We start from the raw sequence: 14,325 nt of genomic DNA on the forward strand, positions 1-14,325 counted from the left end.
CAGCTCACACCACACATACAGCATGGGGGTGGGGGAGGACAGGGTCAGCCGTTCAGGGTTCAGGGAATTCAGCCCAGAGTGGCCCCAGGGGCTGGGGAGGGGCCTCCAGTTCCAGGCAAAAGGCTTCAAAGGCTAGCTTGCTCTCACTGCCTGAACCTGTTCCCAATCACATTAAACTGAGGGCACCAGTCTTTGGTTGAAAAGCCCAGTAGGGCACTTCCAGCCAACCCCGAGCCAGAAAGAAGCATAGTTTGGGGTCATAGGGAGGACAGAGGGGTGCTGCATTCAGTGAAAGGATCTCACCTAGGGATGTCTGTACACATTCCTTCTTTGTCCCACTACTGGGTCAGTGGTCACACCCAGTCCCCCAGAGACTCACAGAAGATGGCCCCGTGGGCAGCAAATGGCAGGTCATAGGGCAGTGTGGAGTGAACCTACCCACTGTAGAGACCCTCCCATCCCCTTTCTCCCAACCAACCCCCCCCCCGCCGCCCCACCGCCCTTGGACCCTGGCTCCACTGCTCTAGGGGTGGCTGGCCCCAGATGTCTCCTCTAGGTCTTCTTTGAGGCCAAGGGCCCCGGGGTGCTGTTCCCTGCCATGCAGGCTACACACTCCTCTTTCCACAGAGCAAGATAAGATCTACCGCCCCATCTCGGAAAGCCTCCAAAGGCAGATTAATTGGACAGCCCAACACGAGTCGCATCGTTAAAACAACAGCCTGGGTTGTAAAGTTAAGTAGCAGAAGCCGTAATTGCTCTTTCAGTCAGGGACCAGCTGAGCCTGCGGCACCCCTTCCCTTACCCCCATGTGCCCTTCCCAGGGGAAATGACATTCTTTTCCACTTGGGAGCTGGTCCAGTTGCCTCGGACTTCTAGGTGCTGATGGACCCGGAGGAATCCCAACAAGAAAGATGCCTCATCTCCATCTCTCTGGATACCATGGTTACTGTATCCTGTGCTCCACTGGCAACACTGTGTCTGTCAGTAAAGCAAAGGGAAGAGGGAAGGTAGACTTTGGTCTCCAAAGTGTCCCAGCAGTGGATACTTGCTTACTTTATGTTAGCCTTGGCTGTCCTGGAAAGCACTCTGCAGACTGGGCTGGCCTGGAACTCAGATCTGCCTGTCTTTGCCTCCCAAGCACTGGGATTAAATAGGGCTGTGTGCTTTGCCGCTGCCTCCAGGCTTGCCAGGTTTCTTAAGCTGTGTTTTATTTCTTCTCCCTTCAGACAGGAACGATAATAGGATTTGCTTCGCTGTACAGTTGTGATGATGAATTGATAAAATGCCTGTAACAGCCTTGACATGGTGCCTGGGACACAGTAAGCACTTTATAAATGACATTCACATCTGCCACTGGGGCAGTCGAAGGGGTCAGCTTGCTTTCAGGGTGAGATCCTGTAGTATCTATTCACCTCTCACCTAAGCAAATAAACCTGCCTCTCCAGGGTAGGGAGGAAGGATGGGGCTGGAGATATATCCCAGCATATCCCGGGCAACACTGTTAGAGAGCAGGACTCAGGCAAGGTCCCCTGCTCAAAGTGGGCAGCGGCTTTGCCCTTCTAACATCATCTGAGGCTACAGAACAGGGGTAGAGTGTCCAGGGCACACTCTGTCACGTCCACGGTCTCAGCCACAGGAAAGTGGCCTCTTTCTGGGTAGCTCACCATCCCCCATCACTCTTCTGTACTATTTTAAGGTATGCCCCCCATTCTCTCCCCCAGACCAAATGAGATTCAATTAATTCAATTAAAGCAATTTGGAAGTAGCTCCTGAAGGCTTTGGATGTGAGATAATTACCAGTAATTTGCTTCTGTGAAGAGGAAAAGGTTACATGGGGTCTAGCGTGGGGAAGGAGGCAGCCCCCTCCTCACCAAATGCACCCAGATCTAGAAAGGATTCCACACAGCAATCTTAGCTGCCCTCCCATTGGCCAAATTGCTTGCAGGTGGGAAGAAGGAGAATGTGGCCGGTGGGAGGGGGGGTGGGAAGACCCTGGAGTGACAGGCTGCCCCTCCCCCCTCCCTGAATCCACTGTGCCTGTATGAAATGGGGGTGGGGAGCCACTCCTCCAGGACACTCCAGGGCTTCGTAGCTCTAGCAGCTGATTACTCAGACCGGGCCTCACTAGAGCTCGGATGCCCGGGCTTGCCTCTGGGATTGGATCCAGAGGCGATGGAATGTTATCCAGGTAGCTAAGGCCTGTGTAGACGGAGCTTTGGAGATCAAGGACTTTCCTAGAATTTATAGAGGATATGGGTCAATGGGGCAGGATCCACTGGAGGTGGACAGTGACTGCCTGTTCCCAAGTCTCTTGGGATGCCCTCTGTGTTCCCCTCCCCCAGTCTCTCCTCACCACACTCCAGCACGTTCTGGTTCTTCTAGGAGTCTAATCAAAGTTCCTTTCATCGACCTGGTGGCAATCGGCTGTCTCTCTGGCCCCAGGGCCATTGAAGCTTCTGCCTTCCCCAAAGCATGTTACAGGTAGGTGTGTCCCTGTCCCCACTCCTGTGTCCCTGTCCCTACCCCAGATTACCACAGATAACCCTTTCCTTGCCAGACCTTAGGTAGTCTAGAAACTGAGGAGGGCAGGGCTGGGCAGGAAAAGGGAAGAAGCTTGGGGCCCCATTCCTTGGGGTCCCCTGTTTCAGGTCATCATGATTTAACAATTAAAATGCAGAAGAAAAGGCACTGATTAGGGGCACATGCCTACCTGTCATCCCAGCTGAGGCAGAGCTGGGTTTGAGGCCAACCTGGTCTATGCAGTGAGTTTTAGAACAGAGCAGCAAAGGCTACAGCCTCTGGATCCTGTCTTAAAAAAACAAAAACAAAAACATAAAGGAGAGAGAGAGAAAGAGAGAGAGAGAGAGAGAGAGCCACTCGTCCAGAACTGTCTGTCACTATCATCCACCTTTGCTTCTCTCAGAGGGGTCTCTCAGCTCTTTTTCTCTCCCCACTGTGCCTCACCTTCCCCCAGCTGTAGGCCTGTTGGAGGTGGGGCCCATGAAGAATTCCCTCAGTGTGTCCTCCATGGCTGCTGCCTCTTCCCAGTGGACAAGCTCCTAGAGAGAAGCCAGTGTCATCCCCGGCCTCCTCCTGTCACCCCATGCCTCTTCTTCTCATGCCCCAGCCGGCCAGATCCACAAATGAAAGAATACAGAGACCCTGTCATCCCAGAGTGCGTGCTGACAGGCGGACCCAAGGATCCTGGCACAGGAGTGACACAAATGTTAGAAGGTAGAGACAAGAGGATCAATAGTGTAAGGTTATCCTTAGCTACATTGCAAGTTCAAAGCCAGCCTGGGCTACATGGGACTTGGTCAAGGAAGGGAAGGAGGGGGAAAAAAACCTAGAAAAGAGGATGGGTGTGATCATATATGCTTTTAATTCCAGCATTCTGGAATCCTAGGCCAGCCAGGTCTCAAAAATAAATTAAATAATAAGTAAATAAAAACTTAAAAAGAAGTCTGCAGTTTCTCTCTCTGTGTCTCTTTCTCTCTCTGTGCATGTGTGAAGGAACCTAGGCCTTTTTTATTTCTCCCTTCTGGCTTCTCTCTTACCCCATCCCTTTTCTTGGCTAATGTTTTCTCCCCTATCTCCCTACGTGCTGCTGTGGGGGAGGGGGAGGGAGGTTGGATGGCCTCTCAGAAATCTGATGAATTGATGATTTCATTTTCTTTGCTTGCTTCTTTCCCCTGAGCTCTGGCTAGAACTCCCATCCCCAGCTCCTCCCTACACTCCATGACTCCCAGACGTGCCCCTAGCATCCAGCGCTGCCTGAGTCTTAGGCTAGCTACAGATGGGGGCGGGCGAGCTTCTTCTGGACTTCTCCATGCATCCTTCTGCTCCCCTGCCCAAGCCTTCTACCACTGACTCCCAGCCTGAGGGGGGTGGGGGGTGGGGTCCCAGGCTGGCAAAGAAGGCTATGGGTTTGGAGCCCTGTGTTTGGTAGTGATCGCTGGGCAAACTGAGCAAGTTATATAGTCTCTGAGACTCGCATGATTTCCTCATGGCTAGGGGCTGGTGCTGTGGCTACCACTTCCCCTCAAGGTTAAAGTTTTCTGAGGCAGAAGGCCTCAGAGTCTCCCATTAGCCTGACAGCTCTCTCCAGGAACACCACTCTGCTTCCATGAATCAGACTAGATGCCGTCTACAGCTTTGGGCAACCCTGGAGTTGGCTGGCACTGAGCCACCGAGCCAGGTTTGGCCAGCCCAGAAAGGGGAAAGGAGTGGACCCCACAAAGGAAGGACCGCAGGCTTTCTGATTGTCACCTCCTCACGGGTGCTGATCCTCAGCTTCGCTGACTCCCAGACGGAGAGATTAGGTCACTTGCAGGGAACAATGCCCCTCTGCAGATTCCACGTCGGACACGTTCCTACCTGGACTGGTTCCCTCTCAAGAGCTCAGCTGAGACCATAGGAAGACACTTGTCTTGTCTACTGTCCAGAAGGAGACCGGCCCCCATTGCCAAGCCTACGACTAAAACCCAAGGCAATTAGGTCAAGTGAGTTACCTGGTCTCTTTCTTTGTCCTGCTTTTACACAAGGGAGCCAAGATGGTTTACATGCCCCCACCATTTTGAAGTTGCCAGAGATCAGACTGGGGTGGGCTCCTGGCTCAGAAGCTCAGTCTCCACCTAGTCACCCCACCCCCACCAACTCTGATATTTCCACTCCCTTTGTAAGGAGGGGCTGAGCTGGGCAGTGGTGGCACAGGCCTTTAATCCCAGCACTTGGGAGGCAGAGGCAGGTGGATTTCTGAGTTTAAGGCAAGCCTGGTCTACAGAGTGAGTTCCAGGACAGCCACAGCTACACAGAGAAACCCTGCCTCAAAAAAAAAAAAAAGAGGGGCTGATCACAACGGGATGGGCAGCTACGATCCTCATCTCTCCCCTTCCCACTAGCAAGGCCTACACAGCCACTGGTCCCCTCCTCGCTTGGTCTCTGCAAGCTGGGGCCTGCTGTAGACTACTCCTCCCTACCCTGGAGCTGTAGGGAATTCTTTGCTCTAACACATCCTCGGGGGAAGCCAGGCTGCACGAGGCTGGGCTTCTGACATGCCTCTGCCTTACCCCTGTCACATTCCCTGAGCCCAGGGGGATCAGCTGGACCCACCAATGCAAAGCCTTCTACCCCTGTGACCGTAGACCTTTGTCTCACCTCCTGGAGGCTCGTGGCTCCCTCTCTAAACTTGGAATGCTGCCTTCAGACTCAGATCTGGACCCTTGCAGCCTTGGGCAACTCCATCTGAAAAGCAAGAAGCAACCCCGCCTTGCACTGCTCTGAAGACAGACACCATCGTTTGGTTCTCTGGACTATGGATAGTCAGCCTAGAGACTGGGCCGTTTACCCTCTGGGTCTCTATTGCCTCACCTCTGCATCTGGGCTAATGAGGAAACTGCGACACCCAGGGGCCAGGGGTTCAGCTCAGTTGGTAGAGCATTTGCTTAATATGAACAAATGAATCCCTGGTTCCATCCTGAGCACTGCAGAAGCCGAGTGTACCCCTCCAAGCGTGCTGGAAGCAGAGGTCAGTGGGTCACAAGTTCAACGTTACTCTTAGCTGTACTCTGAAAATCAGAAGTCCAATGGTCATCCTTAGCTAAACAGTGAGTTTGAGGCCAGCCTGGACTACGGGAGAGCCTGTCTCAAAACAACAACAACAAAAAGTATTGACTAAAGGCCTTTGGAGGAGGGAGAACGCACCGTGGGTAAGCTGTGAATTACAGAAGCAATGGTGGAAGATACAGTGGCTTGCCCATCAGCCTGGCACACGACTTTGGCATCTGGATGTCTGTCCTTCTCTGCTGCTCCCTTCTGCTCACCACCATGGGGTCCTACAGGACTGCCACAGCTTGGTTTCTGTTGTCCTGCAGAGGGCAGGGTTTATGGGCTCTGACAGGTTACAGTCCATCAGCAAGAGAAGCCCAGGCAGGAACTCAAGGCAGAACTGGAGGCAGGAAGGGAGGTAGAGACTATCATTTATGGGCTTCCTCTCTGTGGCTTGCTCAGCTTGCTCTCTTAGACAACCCGGGACCACCTGCCCAGGGGGCGGGGCTCTCCCACATCAATCATAAATCAAGAAAACGCCACACAGACATACCCGCAGGCCGATCTGATGGGGACGATTTCTCACTTGAGGTGGCTCTCTCTTCCCAGGTGACTCTAGTCTGTGACAAAAACTAACCAGTGCAAAGATACACTTCTACCCTGGGGAGTCCCAAAACATAAAAAACTATGTTCCCAGCTGGGCGGTGGTGATGCACGGCTCGAATTGCAGCGCTTGAACTGAAGCAGAGGCAGGCAGGTGGAGCTCTGAGTTCAAGGCCAGTCAAGGCCACACATAGAAACCCTGTCTCACCACCACCATCACCACCACCAATAACAAAACCTCCACGAAACTGGGATGGTGGGGTGACTTGGTGTGTAAGAGTACCTGCCATCACCCAGCCTGACAACCTGAGTTCAAAGAGAAGCAACTCCTAAAAGTTGACCTCTGACCTCACCTTTGTTCTCTTACTCCTCCCCCACCCTGCCCGAGTGTAAGCACAAACATGAATAAATGAATAAATTTAATAAAGATGTTTTTGGAAAAGCTCCACAGAGTGCCGTGCTCTAGCAACTGCCGTTAGAATCTCACCCAAGGCCTCCTGTGTCTCCACCCTTCGCAGCTCCGGAGCCTGCTCTAAGCATGCATCTCTATGGGGGCCCACTGTGGGCAGAGCCTGGTGTGGGCATCTCTATGGGGGCCCACTGTGGGCAGAGCCCTGGTGTGGGCATCTCTATGGGGGCCCACTGTGGGCAGAGCCCTGGTGTGGGCAGGCTCCCTCAGACTTCCAGCAGCACCGGTGGGCGACTGTGGGTGTGAACTGCTTTGTGATGAGGGGAGACAGTTACACAGGAAGCAGCTAAAGGGAAGGTCCTACTGTGCTTCCAGGCCAGTCCAGTGGGTCTTAGGAGGGTGGCTTCCAAGGAGTAAAGCCCTGCCTGGAAGCCATAGCTAAGACCAAGGCAGGTGAGGCCACTGACTTCTTTTATTTATTTATTTATTTATTTATTTATTTATTTATTTATTTATTTATTTATTTTTAATTATTTTGTTTGGGGTCAGAGTCTTCATGCATAGTCCAGGCTACCTTCAAACTTACAACCTTCCTACATCCTCCTCCCAAGTGCTGAGAGTACAGACAGGTGCCACCATGTCGTCGGCCTGACTTCTTCATTCACAGAACACCTCCAAACCTCTAACCCCAGAACACTTCCATGGAGGCGGGGAACCACAGCTCTTTCTTCGGTATTTGATAGACACCAAACAATTCTGAGAATTCTACGGCATTGAACACAAACACATGCGCACACTCACCCACTAGCACACATCCATGCATGTGCACGCATGCACGTGCACACACACACACACACACACACACACACACACACACACACACACAGGAATAAGAGACTCACTGTGGTGGCTAAATACAGGACATATATAAGACCTCAGTAAGGGTCTCTGGTATTTCCCTCTAAGAAGGGAAAACCTCAGCTACTGCTAGGGTACAGGCCTGCCTCTTCCTCTCATCCCATCTGCTGGTCCTAGGCTATAAGCCCTGTTCTAAGTGACTATCTCTATCTCGTCACTATAGCTGAAGCACGGCTGACTTACATCAGGATCAGTAAAAGATCTTCACCATAGAAGGAGGAATTCTTTTTTTTTTAATTTTTACTGTGTAAATGTGTGTTCACGGGCGTGAGTATGCTACAGCTTTTGGTAGTTGGTTCTATCTGTCTCTCTTGCTTCTGTTGTACGACATAGTCCAGGTTAACGGGCTTAGGACTTTCTGAAATTCTGGAGCTCTTCTGTCTCTGCCTCCCATTTCTCTGTCGAAGTGTCTTTACAGATTTGCATCACAACATCAGGCTCTTGTTTCGTTTTTGTTTTTCTCCAGACAATGTTTCTCTGCGTAGCTTTGGCTGTCCTGGATCTCAGGCTGTAGACCAGGCTGGCCTTGAACTCACACCGATCCTCCTGCTGGAATCAAAGGTGCCACCACCACCCAGCTTTTATTTATTTTATTTGTTTTTTTTTTTTTTTTTTTTTTTTTTTTTTTTAACATTGGTTGGTTTCAGGAATCAAACTCATTTCCTTGTGCAGTCAGAACTTGATCCACCGAGTCATTTCACCAGCCACAGAAAGAGGAATTCTACCGGAGACCACCTCCCACAGACAAGGAAGGCCCGCCCACCTTTGAACATCCAACTGAGGGTCCTAAGACCTCCCTGGGTCAGCATTGTCCGAATTGCCCGTAGTTGACTAAAGGGAAAAGTGGCAGACTAAGTTTTGTAGCAAGCCGTTCACATGTGCGAGCTATCCCACTTCATGTCCTCAGCATCTCTCTGAGAGGCATGATTGGCTGCGTTTTATAGCAGAGTGAAAGTCAGGTTCAGAGAGGGCAGGTGGCTGACCTGGGGTTACACAGCCTCAGCTAGCTCACCTGTAAGATGGGATCATAATGGCACTGGCCTCGCCAGGTGGTTATCAGGATTCACCAAGACGGGACTCAGGAAAGCCCTTGGCGCAGAAGCTGTGTGCCTGGCACATAGTCGGTCCTCGGCAAGTATCTTGCCAGCCTAGAACTTTGGAGCAGTTTCTTCTGCTTCCTTCCACCCATCCTGCCTTCCTGCTCCCTTGGGCCTCCGCACTCCTCCAGCTGCCCCTGCCCCCTGGACTGAGGATGCCCCACCCTTCCCCGTGTCTCCCATTGGTGATTCCTGAGCTCAGGGCACAACTGACTGGCCCCAGGGGTGGGTGTGGGACTGTGCCACACGCGTCGCATGACGTGGCTGGGTGCCCTCGGTGTGGCGCACAGGGAAGCGTGTGCTGTTGCTGTTTGCCAGGTGCGAGGTGAACTGCCTGAGGTGGGGTGGGGGTGGAGGACGCCCCTCCCTCATGCAGCTGATCCTCCAGGGTGTGGAGCCTCCAGCTTACTCAGCAAACACTTCCAGCCCTGAACTAATTTGTCCTGGGAGACAACTCAGGAATTTGGGCCCACAGGTCCCGCCTGTTGGTTCTCCTTCTCAGGCTGCCCCCTCCCTGGATGCTCCCCAGCACCTCCTCACCTTGAGCAGAGAGCAGCCCCTTCCTGAATGCCTCCTGAATCTCTGAGCATCCTAGACTCTCCAGGGACTCAGCACATCACTCCTCCCCCTCCCAGCCCCCCCCCCCCCCAATTCCCAGGTGTTTTCTAAAACTCTCCAGCCTTCTGGGTGATTGACAGTTCTGGCAGTCACTTCCTCCTCTCTAGGGGAGCTGTTAGTTTGGCCAGGGGTTGAGCATCCATGATGAGCAGTCTATCCAGAGGTAGCCTGGTACAGGTAGAGAGGCCCCAGCCCTCAGCCTTCTCTGCCTCTCATTTTCTGTGTGACCTCAGGTAAGTGGCACGGTCTCTCTGTGCCAACTTCCTGATGATTAAAGGACAGCAGTCTAGAGAGGGCGCAGTCAGTTTCTTCCTCAGCTCCACAGGACAGTGACCATAAGCTGGGACCCCCTCCTGTCATCCCCCTAACCCCTCAATAGCTTGCCTGGCTGGAGGCGGTCCTCACTCCCTCAGCTAATTACTGAGAGTGAACTGTGTGCAGGGTCCCACGAGCCCTCGGGCTCTTTTTGTCCTCATGTCCACTATGTTCACAGAGCATCCTGATATTCCAGCTGGGGTACAGCGAGGAACCCAAGACCCTGCCCAGGTGTCTGCCCACTGGAGTTCTTCCCCCTGCCCTAAGGATGTGTACAAGATGCATCCCCGGTCCCTCTCCTTCCAGGGTGAGAAAAACCACAGTGAAGCGTGGGCATACGCTCTGAACTGGGACGGGGTTCTGGAGGCACCGTCCTGGTTCTGGAACGGAGCAAGAAGAGGCAGAAGAGGCCTAGACAGAATTACTGACTTGGTGTGAGAAACATGTCTGAGAGACAAAGGAGAAAGCCTGACAGGGCGCGGAGGTAGAAGTTCAGCAAGAACCTCCTTGGAAAAGCTTGCCCTGGCTTCCTTGGCTTCCTGACCCCACACACTTCCCATGGTTTCCCACTTTCTCCTCCTGCTCCTCTCCCCCCACAGCCCGGTGCTCCCCAAACCTACTGCCCTCCTCCTCAGGGCCTAGGAAACTCATCTCCAAGCACTTTTTGGCTTTTGAGCCTACCGGTCCCAGGCTGTTGGGTGCTGTAAACAGCTTATTACAGTGATTAACTCTGCAATTAAAGCTGGAAAAACAGAGGCCATGTGCTGGCTGCTGGTCCCCCGCACCCCTCCCCCAGCCCCAACACACCAGTGTCTTCTCCCCTTCCCCTCTGATCCTCTCTGGGCTTAGTTGATCCATCCAGGGCCCTCATGGAGTGGCTCAATAGTAAGAATCCTTGCTCCACTACGCCGGGCAGCCCCATTTCATTCACTGGGTGCCAGTCTGTGTGGGGGCTTTGCAGGAGCAGGGAGTGAGTTGTATTGGTGGTAGACTGCCACAGGGATGGCTTGTGGAGGCAGAATTGTAGGGCTAAGGTCTCCCAGAACCTAGGACCCCCCTCCCCCCCACAGGGACAGGATTATGACAATCCTTCTCATCCACTTCCCTAAGAGTTGTCTCCTCTATAGGGTTTTTCTTCTCTAAGCTCAAAGTGTCAGGGCAAGCATTGGCCCACCAGAGAGGCTAGAAACAGCCAGTAATGAGCTCAACATCCAGGAAGGACCCAAGGATCTTCTGGCTCTGGTCCTTCCCTCCTCAGCATCAGCCTGACAGATGTCAGGATGCCGCTCGCCCTCTGCTTCTCTCATATGCTTTTCTCCTTCCCATCCCACCGGGGAGGCACTGCAGGTGTGTAGGGGGGTCCTAGGGGGTGCTGCTCAAGCCCGTGTCTTTGCTGGGCACACGTCTATCTATCATTCAATACGTTGTTCGAATAACCCATCCTCTACTGCAGCCTTTCAAGACGTCCTCCCCTCTTCTGCCCCAGCTTCCCCAGCTCCATCTGCTTCTGGTCCTGGCGGTCTCAGCTCAGGGTCCACAGTGCCTCCACAGGCTGTGGCCATCTGTGCCAGCTGTTCAGCTCAGGAGACAGAGAGGCCGACCTTCTTAAAGGCACCCAGAGTTGATGGCTCAGCCAGTGTGCCAATGCGGAGATGACCAGTCAGCCGATGCTAAGCACACAGTTAGATCCAAGGCTGAAGGGAGAGCATGGTAAAGAGCTGGCTCACCAGCAGCCAAGCGTTGGGTACCTTGTTAGCATTTTATTCCAACCATCCCACTGCATCTACCCCCAGCTCTGTTGGTTGGTAGGATCAGCCCTGTATTACAGGTGGTATTACAGGTGTATTACAGGAGACCTAAGTTCAGAAAGGTTAAGTGATTTGGCCAAGGTCACACAGCCAGTAAAGCCAGGAAAGCTGGATCCAGAGTGAGTGGACATTCTGACCAAGGTTAAGCTTTTTGTAGGACTTTCCCAGAGGAAGTCTTGGCCTTCTCTCTCCTCAGACCTCTCCCGGGAAGAAGCCTGCTGCAGGGCCTATCACGTGAGCTGGGCGGCTGGAGCCGCAATGACTCCTTTTCTGACTGACCCTGCGTGTGCTTTACCTTTGACCTGGAACAGAAAGTCCAACAAGAGTATTCATCTTCTCCCATCTTCCTGGAGACGGAGGTTCAAACCTGAGCTCTCTGTCTTGGATTTGCTGTGTGACCCCCCCAACAGTCCCTAAAGCCTCAACTTTTGTTTGTTTGTTTCTGGTTTTTCTGAGACAGGGTTTCTCTGTATAGCCCTGGCTGTCTTCGAGCTCACTTTGTAAACCAGGCTGGTTTCGAACTCACAGAGATCCGCCTGCCTCTGCCTCCCGAGTGCTGGGATTAAAGGTGTGCACCATCACCTGGCTTTTTGTCTCCCTCCTTTCCCTCTCCCCCTTTGTTTTTGTTGTTTGCTTGTGTGTTTAGGGCAGGTTTTTACTGTGTAGCCTAGGATAGCTATGAATTTATTTTGTAGCTCAGACTGGCCTTGAATTTAGTCCAGCCTGACCCTAAATTCTCAAAAATAAATAAATAAATAAATAAACAAGTAAATAAACAAATAAATAAAAATTAGCCAACCTCTTGTTATAGCTTTCAGATTGCTGGAAATTACAGACCTGAACCTTCCTCCTCCTGTCTCTTTCTTTCTTTCTTTCTTTCTTTCTTTCTTTCTTTCTTTCTTTCTTTCTTTTTTTCCTTTTTTTCTTTTTCTTCTTTTTTTTTTTTTTTTTGGTGTGAGCTAGGGAATCTAAGGCCTCATGTATGTTACGCATAAACTCTACGGCAGCTGAAGCCTCAGTTTTCTCATCTGAAAAATGGGCACTATCACGCTCACCTGCCAAGCTTTCATTCACTAGCAATTTACCAAATGCCACCTGTTATATAATATTAAAACTTGGAAAGCAGTAACCTTCAGGCAGAAAGGGGATCCCTAACCTGCCCCTTCTTCTCTGAAGACCTTCAGGAGACAGCATGTGTTGTCGAGCAGCACCTGGAGGAAGGTGGGCTCTATAGTCCCATCTTGGCATGCTGCCAGGCCCCTCCCCCAAGCTCTTGTCCGCAGGGGCCCCTCATGGGGTGGGTGAAGGGCAAGCTGACCCCGGGCCTAGAGGTGGGCCCGGAGGTGAGGAGAGGAGGAAGGGGAGGTCAGGGGTGGGGCTGACCCCGCGGGAGGTCACCTGGGCAGTTAATCCAGCCTGACAGAGCAGGGATGAGCTGGGAGGAATTAGGCCCTTACAACACCCTTTCATCCGTCACCGCCTGCCTGCTCGCCCAGCCTCCCTCCTTCCTTCCCCTCTCTGCCCTTTTCTCCTCTCTCCCTCCCTTTGCTGGCAGCCCAGCCCTAATAAAATGCAGTGTCTCCAGCGAGTCTGCCCGGCTGCCGCCTCGCTGCTCCTGCCTGCACGCAGCCCTCAAACCAAAAGCTCAGGGCAGCCCCGCCTGGCAGCTGCCAGCTTAACCCTTGCCAGCCCGAGCCAGGGAGCATGGGCGTGGCCTCCTCCCCCACCCTCCCGAACTTCTCTGGCTGGCTTACAGGGTGGGTGAGGCCTTCGCCAAGAGATGCAGACCAGGGTGGGGGCTGAGGGCTTGTCCTGAGGACCTGGCTTCTGTGTTCTGGGAGCCAGGCTCATCCTCTGACTTCTCATCTTGAACGTGTCTCAGCCACATATTCCACGCCCCCTCCCCATCTCCATCAGACAGGACAACACTAAGACCTGACTGGAGGTTCTAGGCCGAGCTGGGTCACAGTGGCTGCTGAGTGTTGTCAGTGATTTTGTAAACAAAGGTGCTTCTGAGCAGGTTTGTGTGTGTGTGTGTGTGTGTGTTATGATGGGGAAACCTGTGTGTATTCTGCACTTGTCTATTAGAGGTCTAGCTCTTTTTGGTTTCTTGTTACATTAGTGTGATATTCTCAGGTGTCTGTGTATAAGGTGTGTCATTTTCCTCAAAGGGTGACAATTTTCTTCAAGAAGGTCTGCATATATATGTGACAAGAGATGTCACTGTCTCTATCTGACAGAAGGTGCATAATGCGGTTGTGTATCTATGCCATCTCCTGGAAAACACACACACACACACACACACTCGTCCTCTCAGAAACCTTGTCAGGATCTGGAAGAAGGGGTCGGCACTTCCAGCACAGACAGTCTGTGACAGCATCTAGAAGATTCTGAGTCAGGGCCACACCCTTCTCGAGAAGGCAAACACAGACCCCCTCCCCCTATCCCATTGCTTCCCAAGCCCAGCCTGAGGTCCCACCAGCTAGCTATAGGAACAGTTCCTCCTGTCTGCTGGTCCCATCCTCTCCCAAGCTGACATGGATAGATGGGTGCGTGAGGGGCTGGGAGTGCCTGGGCGTAGAGGCCGGGGGTTCTCCCATCCTGTGCAAGCATGCCTGTCGTTGTGTGAGCTCAAGATCAAAGAGCAGCCTCGAGGTGACCTGGCAGCTGCAATGGTGGTGGCAGAGGACAGCTGGCTGACAGAGAACGCCAAGCCACCAAGCAGAGTGGAGCCAGGGAGGCACTGGTTGGGAGCCTCCCACCCAGGCCTGCTCACAGTGTGGGCAGCCACAGGGTCAGGAGCACCTGCCCCCCCACCCAACCCAGCATCCCAACAGTGGTTTCTACCCTGACCTTGTCTTTCTCAGCAGCCCCTAGAAGATCAGAGGTCTCTTCCACTAACACCTCCCCCCAAACTCCAGGCCTCCCTTCAAGAGCTGTCTGCCGCTAGTTCAAAGAGTACTGTGGTTAATTTCTTCTTCTTCTTTTTTTTTTTTAATTTTTATTAACA

The sequence above is a fragment of the Mus caroli genome, unplaced genomic scaffold (genome assembly GCF_978045245.1).
Source record: "Mus caroli unplaced genomic scaffold, Mus_caroli_1 scaffold_13, whole genome shotgun sequence".
Taxonomy (NCBI): domain Eukaryota; kingdom Metazoa; phylum Chordata; class Mammalia; order Rodentia; family Muridae; genus Mus; species Mus caroli.